We start from the raw sequence: 14,111 nt of genomic DNA, 5'->3' as shown, positions 1-14,111 counted from the left end.
CATTCAGAAAGTCATCGTGTTTGGGTGTAAAGGTGTGAAATGATGGGGAAATTGGCCCCTCTTTCAAGTTTAAATGTTGTAACTTCTACATCTAGACCGGGGTGGCCACCCTGAGCCTGAGAAGGAGCCAGAATTTCCCAGTGTCACTGCCAAACCTGCACCTTTGTATGCAACTACTGAGTCAATTGTGAACCTTCCCATCATTGTCCTTTGCTCTTAACCCTGAGGCTATTGCCCCATCATTGGGGCCATTTCCCGCCTCTCTTTCATACAGAAGCACAATTTTCCTTGCACAGACACAGGAACAGCAAGATCTTTCTCTGTCCCTTGTGCAAAGCAGGGGGCCAAATTCCATGGAAACAATGGACAAGCAGGGGGCTCTGGGCACATCCAGCCCTGGCCGTGAGATGTTCCCTCCCCTCTTTCTTTATGCTGCTGCTGCTATTTCATGGATTGTCTGGGATGAGGAAAAGCTGAGTTCACTCCAGGTGGAGGAAAAGAACCCTGAAAATCTCAGGACCCAACCCCTGCTACCAGGATCACTGAGGTGCTGGGAATCTGCCTGGGAAAGGGACTGTGTGAATTGTCAAGGTGGGGAATGAATAACAATCTACAACTAGATCCACCTCATTAACCACCAACACAGGCTAATCCTGCTGCTGATAGAAGGGAAACTGGGAGCCATTCTTTGCTGTTCAGCCATGGAAACAGTGACCCAATTGCACTGCAGTGAATGTGCTGGGGAAGGCTGGACTTCACAGGCAAGTGGAAATAGTAGATCCTAGAAATACCTGGAGCTTCCCACACCACTGCTGCCACCAGGGTGAGGTGTTGAGCTGCTCACAGCATCCCCCACTATGACCTTGCAGCAGGGGATTGCCGCACCCCCAACCCAATGCAGGGGAGAGGGCTGAGTGAATCTCTGCACCCTGAGACCAGGGCAGCCACTCTCTCTGCCCCACACATAGAATCTGGCCCTGCTGAAAAGTGACCCCTATGAACAAGTCACCTCCAGGAAAGCAGGATTAGTCCTCAGAGAGGGGAATGGGCTTCTCGTGAAGCTTATAGGTCACTGGATGCTCTGGAAACAGGAGGGCTCTGAGTGTAACCCATAGCAAACACAACCTGCTAGGGGATGTAGCTCAGTGGTTGAGCACATGCTTTGTGTGTATGAGGCCCTCGGTTCAATCCCCAGCATCTCCATGATCATTTTTTCACCCTGCTGCTTTGCTCATGCCCAGAGGGGATGTGGCCCACCAGTCTCCCTGCACCAGTTTCAGTCCTGCTCAGTGAGGGGCAAGTGACAATTGCATGGAAGGTCTGGGGGGGTTCTGCTCCTAAGTCACCTCGGTACATTTAAGATTCCCACCTGCTGTCTGCTTGGGACAATGGTAGATGAGAAGGGCGAATCCTCCAGCACTGGAGGGAAAGGTCCCATCTGCACAGACAGAGGCAAGGAAACAGAGGGGCAGTCAGTGCTCAGGGAGGAGAGGGGTCAATGATTTACTCCCAGCAGGGGACACTGTCTTTTTGAGTATCAGAGGGGTAGCCGTGTTAGTCTGGATCTGTAAAAGGCGACAGAGTCCTGTGGCACCTTCTAGACTAACAGACGTATTGGAGCATGAGCTTTCGTGGGTGAATCCCCACTTCGTCAGATGAATGGAGAGGGAATTCTGTGCCTGGCTAGCCAACTACAAAAGCAGTTTCTCCTCCCTTGGTGATCACACCTCAACTGCTAGAAGAGGGTCTCATCCTCCCTGATTGAAACACCTTGTTATCTCTAGACTGGTTCTTGCCTGCATACTTATACCTGCCCCTGCAAATTTCCACTACATTCACCTGACGAAGTGGGTATCCACCCACGGAAGCTTATGTGCCAATACGTCTGTTAGTCTGTAAGGTGCCACAGGACTCTGTCTTTTTGAGGCGAGTGCTGCTGGCTTGAGATGGTGCTGACGATGGATAGAAAAAAGGCTGGAGTCAATGGCAGATGGGACCACAGAAGGGGAAGGGGAATGGCAGCCCCACAGAAGGTCCTCGGTGCTCAGATGCCCCAGTTATTGCACCCTGGCCTGTCCTAGAGAGAAAAGACACCGAGGGACCCAGCCCCTACAGTGATCCCATGGACAAGAACCAGGTTAGGAGTGGGGTGAAGGTTCCTCTGGGCAAAGGGAGCTGAAATCCTCCGTGTCCTGGAATTTAAGCAATGAAAGCTTCAAACCCTGCATGGGTGTGGGCTGAGGTGCATCAGCAGAAGATTGGGCTGGACAGGGGTGGCAGGTTTGTATAATTTTTGGTGGTGCCCAGAATGGGACCAAGTCCTGTCCCACACACCTGCCTAAGGCTCTGGGAAGGAGTTTGGTTGTGGGAGGGAGAGGGGTTGGGCTCTGGGAGAGTTTGGGTGCAGGGTCTGGGCTCAGTCAGGGGGTTGGGGTGCAGGAGGCAGTGTGGGGGCAGGCTATTGGAGGGAGTTTGGGTGCAGGTGTGGGGTCTGGGCTGGGGCAGGGGTTGCAGGAGAGGGTGAGGGGTGCAGAATTTACCTCGGGCATCTCCCGAAAGCAACCCGCAGCCCCTAAGCTGGAGGGCCGGGGGCGTCTCTGCGCACTGCTGCCCGCAGACTCCACCCCCGCAGCTCCCATTGCCACAGTTGGCAGAGTTGGCAGTTGGGGCGGGGGCAGCATGTGGAGACCCCCTCACCCCCACAGTTGTTCTTCTCACAGCTGGCTGATGGGGGGCAGCAGGGGATCTCCCCAATCTGGGGGAATCTCTCTGTGCCCCACTGTTAGTTCTCTATCCTGTCTCCCCCTAACAACGCACACCACTCTCCTCCCCATTATCAGTGTTTTAGAGAGACCCCTCCCTCCCTTTATGGGATACAGACTCTCTGTGACAGAGACTGACTGGGGCTCCTCTCTGCATGGCCCCAGTGGGGAAGGAAAGAGACTGGGGGAGGGGGAGAAGATGGGCAGAAAGAGTCAAAAGGGGCAAAGCCAGAATAGGAGATTTTCTTCCTGTCGAAGAAAAACTAAGTTCTCGCTTTTTGTTTGGGTGCAGCAAAATCAAATACTTTATTAATTTCTCTAGTGAACACAAGAGGGAGAGAGTGTCATAGGAACTGGGTTGCCCCTTGTCCCGGACGGATCTCTCTCAATTAGTAAACAATCATAACAATCATTTATACCTTTGTAACAGACAATGGTTAGTAATCTTGGAGACATTGAAGATAAACATTTGCATTTGTTTATACATAAGCCTATTCACTATCTTATTTGTCTTCATTACTAGAACAAAAACAAAACTGCATTTCACAAGGTCGTAATGACTTTTCACACAATTCACTCTGTACCACATTATCTTACAGCATGCAGGGTCACATCCTAACTTCTGCTAAATTAGCTAACATACATTAAGATCCCTTCAAACCTTTATTCAAACCTTTATTAATTAATTCTTGGCCTCCACACTCCCCCCTTTTGTACTTCTAGTACAACAAATACCTCAAATCTCAATTTGCATTAAACCATGGATTTCAGAGTCTACAGGAGACATGTCAACCCCAGGGGTTTTCATGGGATGTAATGACAATGCATGATTAGTATGAACATGAAAAGTATTACTACTATCATTACGTCTATTACAACAACAACAACAACAATCCCACACCAACTAACAACACTACAAACAATAACATCCCCATAGGAATAAAATAATGGGGTTGTCGTACAGTTTTGGTAACAAAGCACAATACATCATACTTAGTACATAAAGTAGACACTCTATAAGCTGTATGAAAGGCATTCTTTTCAGCATGATATATATTCTGAAGCATGTGAATTTGCCCTTGCAACTCAGAGATCCTGCGAACCTCTGGCAACAATGAAAGCAAATTCTGAAACCGATCAGGTACTATTCTAGTCCAATTAAAATATACCTGAAATCTAAGAGCTATATGCAACATTCTATCTGCAGGCCAGTAAATGATATGAGTGCCTGCAGCAGTGGTAAGATTAATATGTATATCTTGTAATGTGGTGGTATTAACGTACACACAGCTATCATCAGCCTGAAAAAGTGGGTGTCCTGTAAGGGTAGTTCCTTGACCTCTACCCTCCCAGCAAATATTGTCATAAACAGTGACAACTTCCCCTGGCTCCAGTTTCCGTACACACTGAAGCTGTGGTGGTTCTAACGGCCAAAATGTCCATAAATTCCCTAACCCCATCCAAATATCAGCTGTAATCCCAGGAGCACTAACTAAAAATCGATTAGGAGAATCAGGTGGTCTCACTTCCCAGATATCTCGGTGAAGCACCCAATCCCACATGCATCCTCCCCATGGACCCGGCAGGATTCGGTATGTGGGAGCCCACACCCCCTTAACCGGTCCATATGCTTGGAAGGAGCACTGTGAACGTCCACACTTCCATCCAGAAAGTCTCCAAGTATGTCTCCATGGCCACAGATCAGATGGTACTCCTGACGTGTCTGTAAGGGCAGTGGGCCAAGCTTGGTGCACTAGATCATTCCGAATGGCCATCAGCTGGTCATTCAGGAAATCCTGAATTTCCGAACATGCTAGATCCCACTGCAATGCCTTCCCAGCCTCAGTGATATTCAGTACCATCTCTCTCAATAAATTCTGGGTCATAGAACTAAGGGCGGAAATGACATGTAACTCACCCCCTCCGGTTTGCACTTGGGTCAGCTGTGCCCCTGAAATCAGGCCGGTGGCCTTCTCTAATTGGCCCAATTTCTCATCATGTTCCTGGGTCTTAAAAATATTCCAAACAGCAGCTGCAGAATTGGCCCCATCCCACAAGGATCCGGCCAGATCCCTCTTCTTTCTAGAGGAAATAACCCAGGCCCTCTGTTGTGCTAATCTAATGGCAGCCCCTTGTGAACAATTTGGATATGTAGAGGTGATCTGAAAACTAGATAAAGGCAATGTAAACTTCACAGTCCCTAGTGTAGTGTTAAGTACAGTCCACCGATATTCTGCCATATGTCCCCTTAGTGTAGGTCTATACCACATCTGTTGGTTGTAGACCTTCATATAAGTCCGAGAGGCATTAACATTAATAGCATAAGAGGGAGTGTATTGCAATAAAGTACAGGTCACATTATCAGTCACTGGAATGGTCTCAGTGCAGGTAAAATTTCCAGTAGCAGAACAAACTCTTTGGGTAGTCGTTTTGTTATTCACTAATTGGGTAACCAAATAACAATAAGGGCCTCTTTCAGGTAACATAGCACAAATTCCAGGAATAACCATCATATCTACGTCACCATGGAACCCATCAGTTTCATTAATAAATTCTTGGGGCTGATTTGCAGTAATATTATGGATCTCTATTTCCACTGATCCATTTGTTGTCCACTTAATTGTTCGCTCATATGAATTCTGTTGAACCTTAAAAAATAGGCTTTCTGAGCAATATTCTAATAAATCACTAAGATGGGAAGGTCTGGGCCAATGAATTTCATTAGAATATACGATTTCGTTTACATCTCGATAAATTACAGAAGTGATGGCCAGGGTTGAGGGGCTAGTGGGGGTAACCTTTGTGGTAGCAAGGCGCTTTCGGTAGTCATCATCTGAAAGCCAATTAGGGAGGGCAGTACATCCCCAGGGTACTTGTCCATAAGCACAGAGCCCTGCCCCTGGAAGAAATCTAAGCCACCATTCAACCCCACATTCCCAAGCACCCTCCCCACAGTTCCCTCCTTGCCAATAAACGATGCTTCGTTTCTTCCACCAGGGCCAGTTCATAATGTCTCTTTTAGTCAGGAATCCCTGGACTCTGGAGGTGTTTGCAGAACGAATGTATCTTCTTTTCTTCCCCAAAAACAATTGTGGTCTAGCACGATAAGGGGAAGAGGGTTGTAATATTGGAATTCCGTTAGAAAAATCCAAAGGCACAGTAGGTCTGTCAGAGGACAAGGGAGAGGTCACCAGTACGTCACCTTGTCCTCTTCTTCCGCTGTCCAGCAGGTACAGCAGGGCTAGAAGAAGAAGTATGTTGATCATCAGTAGGTGTGTTCTCCTGAGGTGGAGGGGTCTTTTTGCAGTGCGATGCATGGGTCCAGGCAGGTAGTCCTTGACACTTCACAGCAGTGTTGGTAGTCAACAGGACTTGGAAAGGGCCTTTCCAGCGTGGAGCCAGGGCAGTCTTTCGTTGATGGACCTTTATGTAGACCCAGTCTCCTGGTTCCAACGAGTGGCAAGGTTGCACAGGATCCTTCGGTAAGGCTTCCTTCACCTGTGTATAAAAAGACTTAACACATTTCATTAGTGCCTGACAATACTTAAGCATTATGTCATCCATCAAATGAATGTCCATCTGAGCTAAGGTCAGAGGGGGTGCAGTTGGTAGTCACATTGGGCGTCCTGTCAAAATCTCATGAGGGCTGAGTCCAGTCTTTCGATTGGGAATGGCTCTCATACTCATCAGTGCCAAAGGAAGGGCATCTGGCCACTTTAAGTTTGTTTCAGCACAAATCTTGGCCAGTTTATTTTTTAAAATCCCGTTCTGGCGTTCCACTGTCCCAGCAGATTGTGGGTGATGAGGGCAGTGAAGGTTGTGTTGGATCTGCAAAGCTGCACATAACTCCTTTACAATCTGTCCAGTAAAGTGAGTTCCACGATCACTGTTGATACTCACAGGGATGCCAAAACGTGGTACAAAATCCTTAAGCAGAAGTTTCACAACAGTCCTGGCATCTGCTTTCCTGCAGGGAAAAGCTTCAACCCAATTGGTAAATACATCAACTAAAACTAATACATATTCATAACCACAACATTTAGACATTTGAATAAAATCAATCTGAATATTTACAAAAGGTCCCCAAGGAGGAGGGTGGGCTGCCTGCTTAGCTTTAACAGCTTTACCAATGTTGTGTTGTTGACAAATCACACAGTGTTGACAGTAGGAATGTGCGACAGAAGGGAAAAAGGGTGCAAACCAATCTCGGGTAACTGCAGCAACCATCCCCCCTTTGCTCACGTGTGCCATTCCATGGTATATGCGAGCAAGATAGGGCAATAACATCTTCGGTACCACCAGGCGACCATCCGGGGCACGCCAAAGATGATCAGAATGTAAAATGCAGCCAGCAGCACTCCAAGAGTGCTTCTCAGTTCTCGATGCTGCCTCCTGGATCTTTGCCAGATCCTCAAGGGAGGCCAGTGAAGGCTGCTCTATCAGTACACAAGAATGTTCAGCCTGAGGTGCAGAAAGGGCCGCGGCCTTGGCAGCAGAGTCTGCCAGAGCATTTCCACGGGTAAGAATACGCCATCTGGTGTACAATAAATGGTACACCCCAATTTACACAACAGATCTCTTCCCAGCAGCTTCACAGGAGACGAAGGACTAAGCAAAAGGAATGCTTATCTTCCAAAGGGCCAAGAAAAACTGCAAGGGTACTGTGACAGGGTGCGAAACAGGACAGTTTGAAATGCCCACAGCATTAACAGACAAAGCGGACAAAGGAACAGAGGAAACTCTGAGGATCTCAGAGCAGACCTGCTGGCCCCGTGTCCACAAGACAAGTAACAGATTTTCCAGCAATTTTACAATCAACATATGGGCCTTCTTGATTAATAGGAATTAAAGGATTCATGATGCAGTTACGTTCCCTCAGGCTGTCCTAGTAAGGGGTTCCTTGTGGGGAAAAAACAGGCGCTTCAGGATTTGGGAACTGAGTAGGATTTTGAGCTAATCGATTTGGACACTCATTTCTCTAGTGTCCCTCCTGACCACAAAAGTGGCATGCAGTGCTCCCAGTCGGGGCAGGACTCTGGGCAGGATATGAGGAACCCCTTCCCATACCTCGCCCACGACCTCGTCCCCGTCCTCTTCTCATTCCCCACGACCCCTGTGCTGATAAGTTTGTAACTGTAAAGCCATAAGTTTTGTTTCACTAGTTTCTTTCTTCTGGTCTATGCAAGCTGTACAATGATTGGCAACTGTCGCCAATTCTGAAAGGGGTTTAGTTTGCCAGCCAATACAAATAGTTCTCAATGGTTGCTGAACTTTTGGCAAGAGTCCCTGAACAAAAGCAGCTCCTACCGCTTCCCTGGCATTATCAGCTGGATCAGTAATTCCCGAATGCTGTTCAAAGACCTTTGTTAGTCTATCAAGATAATCAGCAGGGGATTCTCCCTTATTCTGTTTACAGTTTGCAATTTTAGTCCAATCTGTTTTCTTAGGACAAACTTCTGAAATAGAGGTCAAGAGACGGTTCCTAGCTTCTGTCAAATCACGCTCAATACCAGGGTCGGCATCAGGCCAAGCTGCCTGTCTGTTAAGCCGTTGCTGAACTTCAGCTGGCAGTACTGCTCGTAAAAGCTGATTAATATCTGCCCAAGATGGATTATAGCACTGAATCACTGTCTGGAGCTCTTCTCTAAACTTTACCGGCTCCTCCCTGATTTTAGGAAATTCTTTCACCAAGTTTCTAAGATCTCCAGGTGTCCAAGGGGCATGTACCTTAACTAACCCCCCTACAGCTCCAGCCCCAGGCAAGTCTCTTAAAGGAGCCTGGAGTGCCTGTGTCGTGCTTCCAAGAAAGTAGCCGGCATTGTTATCAGGGTTAACCAGACTACTGGAATCAGTCAGTAAGGAAGAAGATAATTCTTCCGAAGAAGGAGAATGAACAACTTGTGCAGTTGCTATCGGCGGCGGGGATATTACCACTGCCTGCACATTCCGAGAAGGGGGAGCAGGGGGAGGAACTGGCTGCGGCTGTGGAATGCTGCTAAAAAAATCCACTATGTCTTCTGCAGTCTCCTCCTCACTTTCAGGCTTAACTAACTGGGGATAAAGAGAAGCAGAGGGCTGCACTGGGGCAGGAAGACATTTGGATGTCTTACATTTAAGTTTTAAATCCTGTACTTCAGTTTTTAATTTTTCTTGGGAGTCCTTCAGACTCCGCACCCGAGACTCATGGAGTCTCTTTGTTGCTTCCTCCCACCAAGACAGAAACTGCTCGCACTGCGCAGCAGAGGCGTGTGATTTAAGGGTTTCTCTGAGGTATGTAAGTTTATCTAACTCAAAGGTACCTTCTAATGGGCATTGTTTAAATGAATTGTCACGCGTGTACAGATTCCAATCATTTAAATACCTGCAGGTTTGAGGACCATAATGTACGTACATGTAATATGCTGGGGTCCCCTTAGGGTAAGGTAGAAAGTTTAGACTGTTCCCCATTTTCCAGTCACACCAACTGAGGGGGTCCCTGTCCGCGCTAGCATCAGAATCTAAGAAACCCTCCCTACAGGGTAATCACAAACAGGAGAGAATCACAAGGAAAACTAAGACCCTCTTACACCTCTTTTCAGCAAAGAGCGTCGGCTAGTCTCTGGGAGATGAAGCCGCATACTCTAATTGCATCCAGTGAGACGATCAGATTGTCAGTAGCCCACTCAGAAGGGAAAGGGGAGGGAAGATGGGTTCACACACTCCTAGACCCAGGCAGCTTCCTCGCCGGACTATGCCAGGCTGAGTCAGCCCACCGTGGTTCGGATCTCCTAAAGATCCACTAGTTACCGGGCTTGCGTTAGAGTAGTCCTGATCATTAGCTTCCGCTTCACAGGGTACTCTGGGCGTCTTCCGATAACGATCAGTCACACTGGTGTACACATACACACACACAACAAGGCCTCTTTTTCTCTTTTTAACCCTTTTTTAACCTTTTAAATTTTTTTTTATTTATTTATTTATTTTTAACCAAGATGCATCGTTACCTGGTCCGGACCAATACCATGAGGCGGTATGACAACCCCTCCTGAGGCGGTAAAAACCCCTCAGCACCGGTGCATTCTAATGCATTTACCTATGCATTACCTTATGCATTACCTTATGCATGTACCTGTTGGCCAACTCAGCAGTTCCCAGTACTGCTATAAACTAACCTTATCGGGGCCTCTCCCCAATACCACTCTGCATTTGATCCTGCTGCACAGTCAATAAGTTCAGATGGCGTGAGCCCAGCAGAAACAGACGTCCCCCACAGACAGTCCTCCTCCGACACCCCAATAGAGATTTCAAAAGGTCTCTTACCTCATTGTGGCGCCATGGGGTTCGAAGGGGAATGATCCGTAGTAGCCGTCTGTGTGTCCGTGGGCGTTGCCATCCTGGACGAGCCCCCAAATTGTCGAAGAAAAACTAAGTTCTCGCTTTTTGTTTGGGTAGAGCAAAATCAAATACTTTATTAATTTCTCTAGTGAACACAAGAGGGAGAGAGTGTCATAGGAACTGGGTTGCCCCTTGTCCCGGATGGATCTCTCTCAATTAGTAAGCAATTCATAACAATCATTTATACCTTTGTAACAGACAATGGTTAGTAATCTTGGAGACATTGAAGATAAACATTTGCATTTGTTTATACATAAGCCTATTCGCTATCTTATTTGTCTTCATTACTAGAACAAAAACAAAACTGCATTTCACAAGGTCGTAATGACTTTTCACACAATTCACTCTGTACCACATTATCTTACAGCATGCAGGGTCACATCCTAACTTCTGCTAAATTAGCTAACATACATTAAGATCCCTTCAAACCTTTATTCAAACCTTTATTAATTAATTCTTGGCCTCCACATTCCTGTTAAAATGCACTGGAGTCTCATCGCTGAAAAGCCGCATCTTGAGTTAAGTTTGAACCAGCAGCCTTTCAATTACCAGGCAAAGGTGTGAACCACAGAGACTGATAACTGCCTGCTTCCCAAATGTGTTTAAAAAACATCTACAGGGGTGCAACTGGTTAGTGCAGAGGGGCCATCTGTTGGGGTTATGAGTTCAAGCTTTCTCTCAAGCCCTTGTTTCTCTTACCTGTGTAGTTTGTTTTGCCTAATTCATATACAAAGTGCTACACTAGAAAAAGGAGAGTAAGTTCTAAAATGTAGAGGTGGGTGCATACTTTAGAAACATCCCCCCTGTGCTGCCATTAGTTCCAGCAGATTGTTCACTGGAAGGGCAAATTGATTTCTTTGCTGCTGAGAAAGATGCCAGGACAGGTCTGTGGGCACCAGATCTCTCTGCTTCTTCCAGTTCCTTCCCTGCTCCAGTCACTGCTGTAGGAGGATCCTATATGCACTGAGCCTAAACATTTTCCTGGGCCTTCTTAGCATAGTTGGCAGCATGTCAGTCTCATACTCAGTAGGTCCTGAGCTCATACCTCAGAAAAGACAATGGTTTTCTGCTCCCTGCTTCAGATTTTCTAAAGGAAATCAGACAAAAGAAGCTATAGGAGAGTGGTTCCTAGACACTCTAACACACACAGATTTTTCTAAGGCATTAACTTTTCCTTCTCTGTGGAGTTTGTATTCTCCATAGAGCAAAATAAAACAAAAACATGCAAGTCTAAGACTAATACAGTATGAAACTCAATACAGATAAAATCTCACCCTCAGAGATCTTCCAATAAGCTGCTTTTGCAGACTAGACTTATTTCTTGTCTGGGTCCAATCTTTTCACCTGGTATAGTCCTTGTTCCAGCTCAGGTGGTAGCTAGGGGATTTCTCATGACTGCAGCCACCTTTCTTCTGTTCCACCCCCTTATACAGCTTTGGTACAAGGCAGGAATCTTTTGTCTCTCCCCTAGGGAAAAGCCCCAGGTTTAAGATAGATTCCTGTACCAGGTGACATGGTCACATGCCCTGTGAGACCCCAAGCCTTCATTGTTCCTGGCCTGACTCACAGATGGTGCAGGACAGAGCCATCTCCAGTCAATTGTCCTGGTTAATGGGAGCCATCAAGAGTCCAAACCACTATTAATGGCCCACACTTTGCATCATTACAACAGGACCTCAGAGTTATAGCTCATATTTCTAGCTTCAGATACAGGAAAGATCGGTTCATACAAATAGGCTGAACACACACAGTAGATAATAAGCTTTGTAATGATACTGCACAAGAGACCTTTTGCATGAAGCATGTTCCAGTTACATTATATTCACACTCATTAGCATATTTTCATAAAATCATCAACATCACAGCAGGGAAATGGTTTTACTGCGGCACCTGGGAGCAGTTGAGTTTCATGTTCAGGCTCTGCTATGAGTTCCTCCAGGTTTCCCTTAAGCACACAGGGCCCTTAGCGGGTACTCTCAATACAGGAATGGCCCAGATACAATGAAGTGATGGGAATTGCATTTTCCTTTTTAATTTGTGAATTTCCAATGACATTTCTGTTTGTGATTTTGTTTTGCTTCGTATAACTGTGTTTTCTCAGGGACTTGATATTTACCAGGCTAACTAACAGCTAATAACGGGAGACTTCCAAGCAGGGCGTGGGCGAGCAGAAAAGAACTGTAAGAGACGCTGGTTTTCGACCTTGTGTTAGATAAGAATAGAATGCAGATTGTAGCAGAAATTGCTGAGAGAAGTAAGCTATCAGAAAGGAATATGTACAAACAAAATGTAGTTGTTGCTCCTTACTGTATGTCACAAAAGGTATAAATGCTTGCCTTAATTGTTTATCTAACCGAGACCTACCTCGGGAGGGGAAACTCTGCCTGTCTGTACTCTCCCGAATAACTGCAGTTGCTCGAAATAAACAGCATAATATAATAACATTTAACATCCCGGTGGTGGGAAGAACATCTCAACAGCCCAACACTGTGGCATTTGATTTCAAAAAGGAGAACTATACAAAAATGAGGGGGTTAGTTAAACAGAATTTAAAAGGTACAGTGACTAAAGTGAAATTCCTGTAAGCTGCATGGACACTTTAACGACACCATAATAGAGGCCCAACTTAAATGTATACCCCAATTTAAGAAACACAGTAAAAGAACTAAAAAAGAGCCACCGGGGCTTAACAACCATGTAAAAGAAGCAGTGAGAGACAAAAAGACTTCCTTTAAAAAGTGGAAGTCAAATCCTAGAAAGGAGCATAAACATTGCCAAATTGTAGGTGACAAATCTGAGGAACTGTCACAGACTGAAGTGTCACTAGAGGAGGTTTTGGAATTAATTGATAAACTCAACATTAACAAGTCACCAGGACCAGATGGCATTCACCCAAAGAGTTCTGAAAGAACTCAAATGTGAAGTTGCGGAACTATTAACTATGGTTTGTAACCTGTCCTTTGAATCGGCTTCGGTACCCAATGACTGGAAGTTAGCTAATGTAACGCCAATATTTTAAAAGGGCTCTAGAGGTGATCCCGGCAATTACAGACCAGTAAGTCTAACATCGGTACCGGGCAAATTAGTTGAAACAATAGTAAAGAATAAAATTGTCAGACACATAGAAGAACATAAATTGTTGGGCAAAAGTCAACACGGTTTCCGTAAAGGGAAATCGTGTCTTACTAATCTATTAGAGTTCTTTGAGGGGGTCAACAAACATGTGGACAAGGGGGATCCAGTGGACATAGTGTACTTAGATTTCTAGAAAGCCTTTGACAAGGTCCCTCACCAAAGGCTCTTACATAAATTAAGTTGTCATGGGATAAAAGGGAAGGTCCTTTCAAGGATTGAGACTGGTTAAAAGACAGCGAACAAAGGGTAGGAATTAATGGTAAATTCTCAGAATGGAGAGGGGTAACTAGTGGTGTTCCCCAAGGGTCAGTCCTAGGACCAATCCTATTCACCTTATTCATAAACGATCTGGAGAAAGGGGTAAAAAGTGAGGTGGCAAAGTTTGCAGATGATACTAAACTGCTCAAGATAGTTAAGACCAAAGCAGACTGTGAAGGACTTAATAAAGATCTCACAAAACTAAGTGATTGGGCAACAAAATGGCAAATGAAATTTAATGTGGATAAATGTAAAGTAATGCATATTGGAAAAAATAACTCCAATTATACATAAAATATGATGGGGACTAATTTAGTTACAATTCAGGAAAAAGATCTTGGAGTCATCGTGGATAGTTCTCTGAAGATGCCCACGCAGTGTGCAGAGGCGGTCAAAAAAGCAAACAATGTTAGGAATCATTAAAAAGGGGTTAGAGTATAAGACTGACTATATTATTACCGTTATATAACTCCATGGTACGCCCACATCTTGAATACTATGTACAGATGTGGTCTCCTCATCTCAAAAAAGATATACTGGCATTAGAAAAGGTTCAGAGAAGGGCAATTAAAATGATTAGGG

General features: G+C 45.6%; 1 pseudogene; it reads left to right on the top strand.

The window, feature by feature from the left end:
- Positions 1-14,111, top strand: part of LOC120381647 — a 438,779-nt pseudogene that overhangs the window by 47,738 nt on the left and 376,930 nt on the right.

This window comes from Mauremys reevesii, linkage group 14, assembly GCF_016161935.1.
Source record: "Mauremys reevesii isolate NIE-2019 linkage group 14, ASM1616193v1, whole genome shotgun sequence".
Classification (NCBI taxonomy): domain Eukaryota; kingdom Metazoa; phylum Chordata; order Testudines; family Geoemydidae; genus Mauremys; species Mauremys reevesii.
This window is presented reverse-complemented; position numbering and strand designations above follow the sequence as displayed.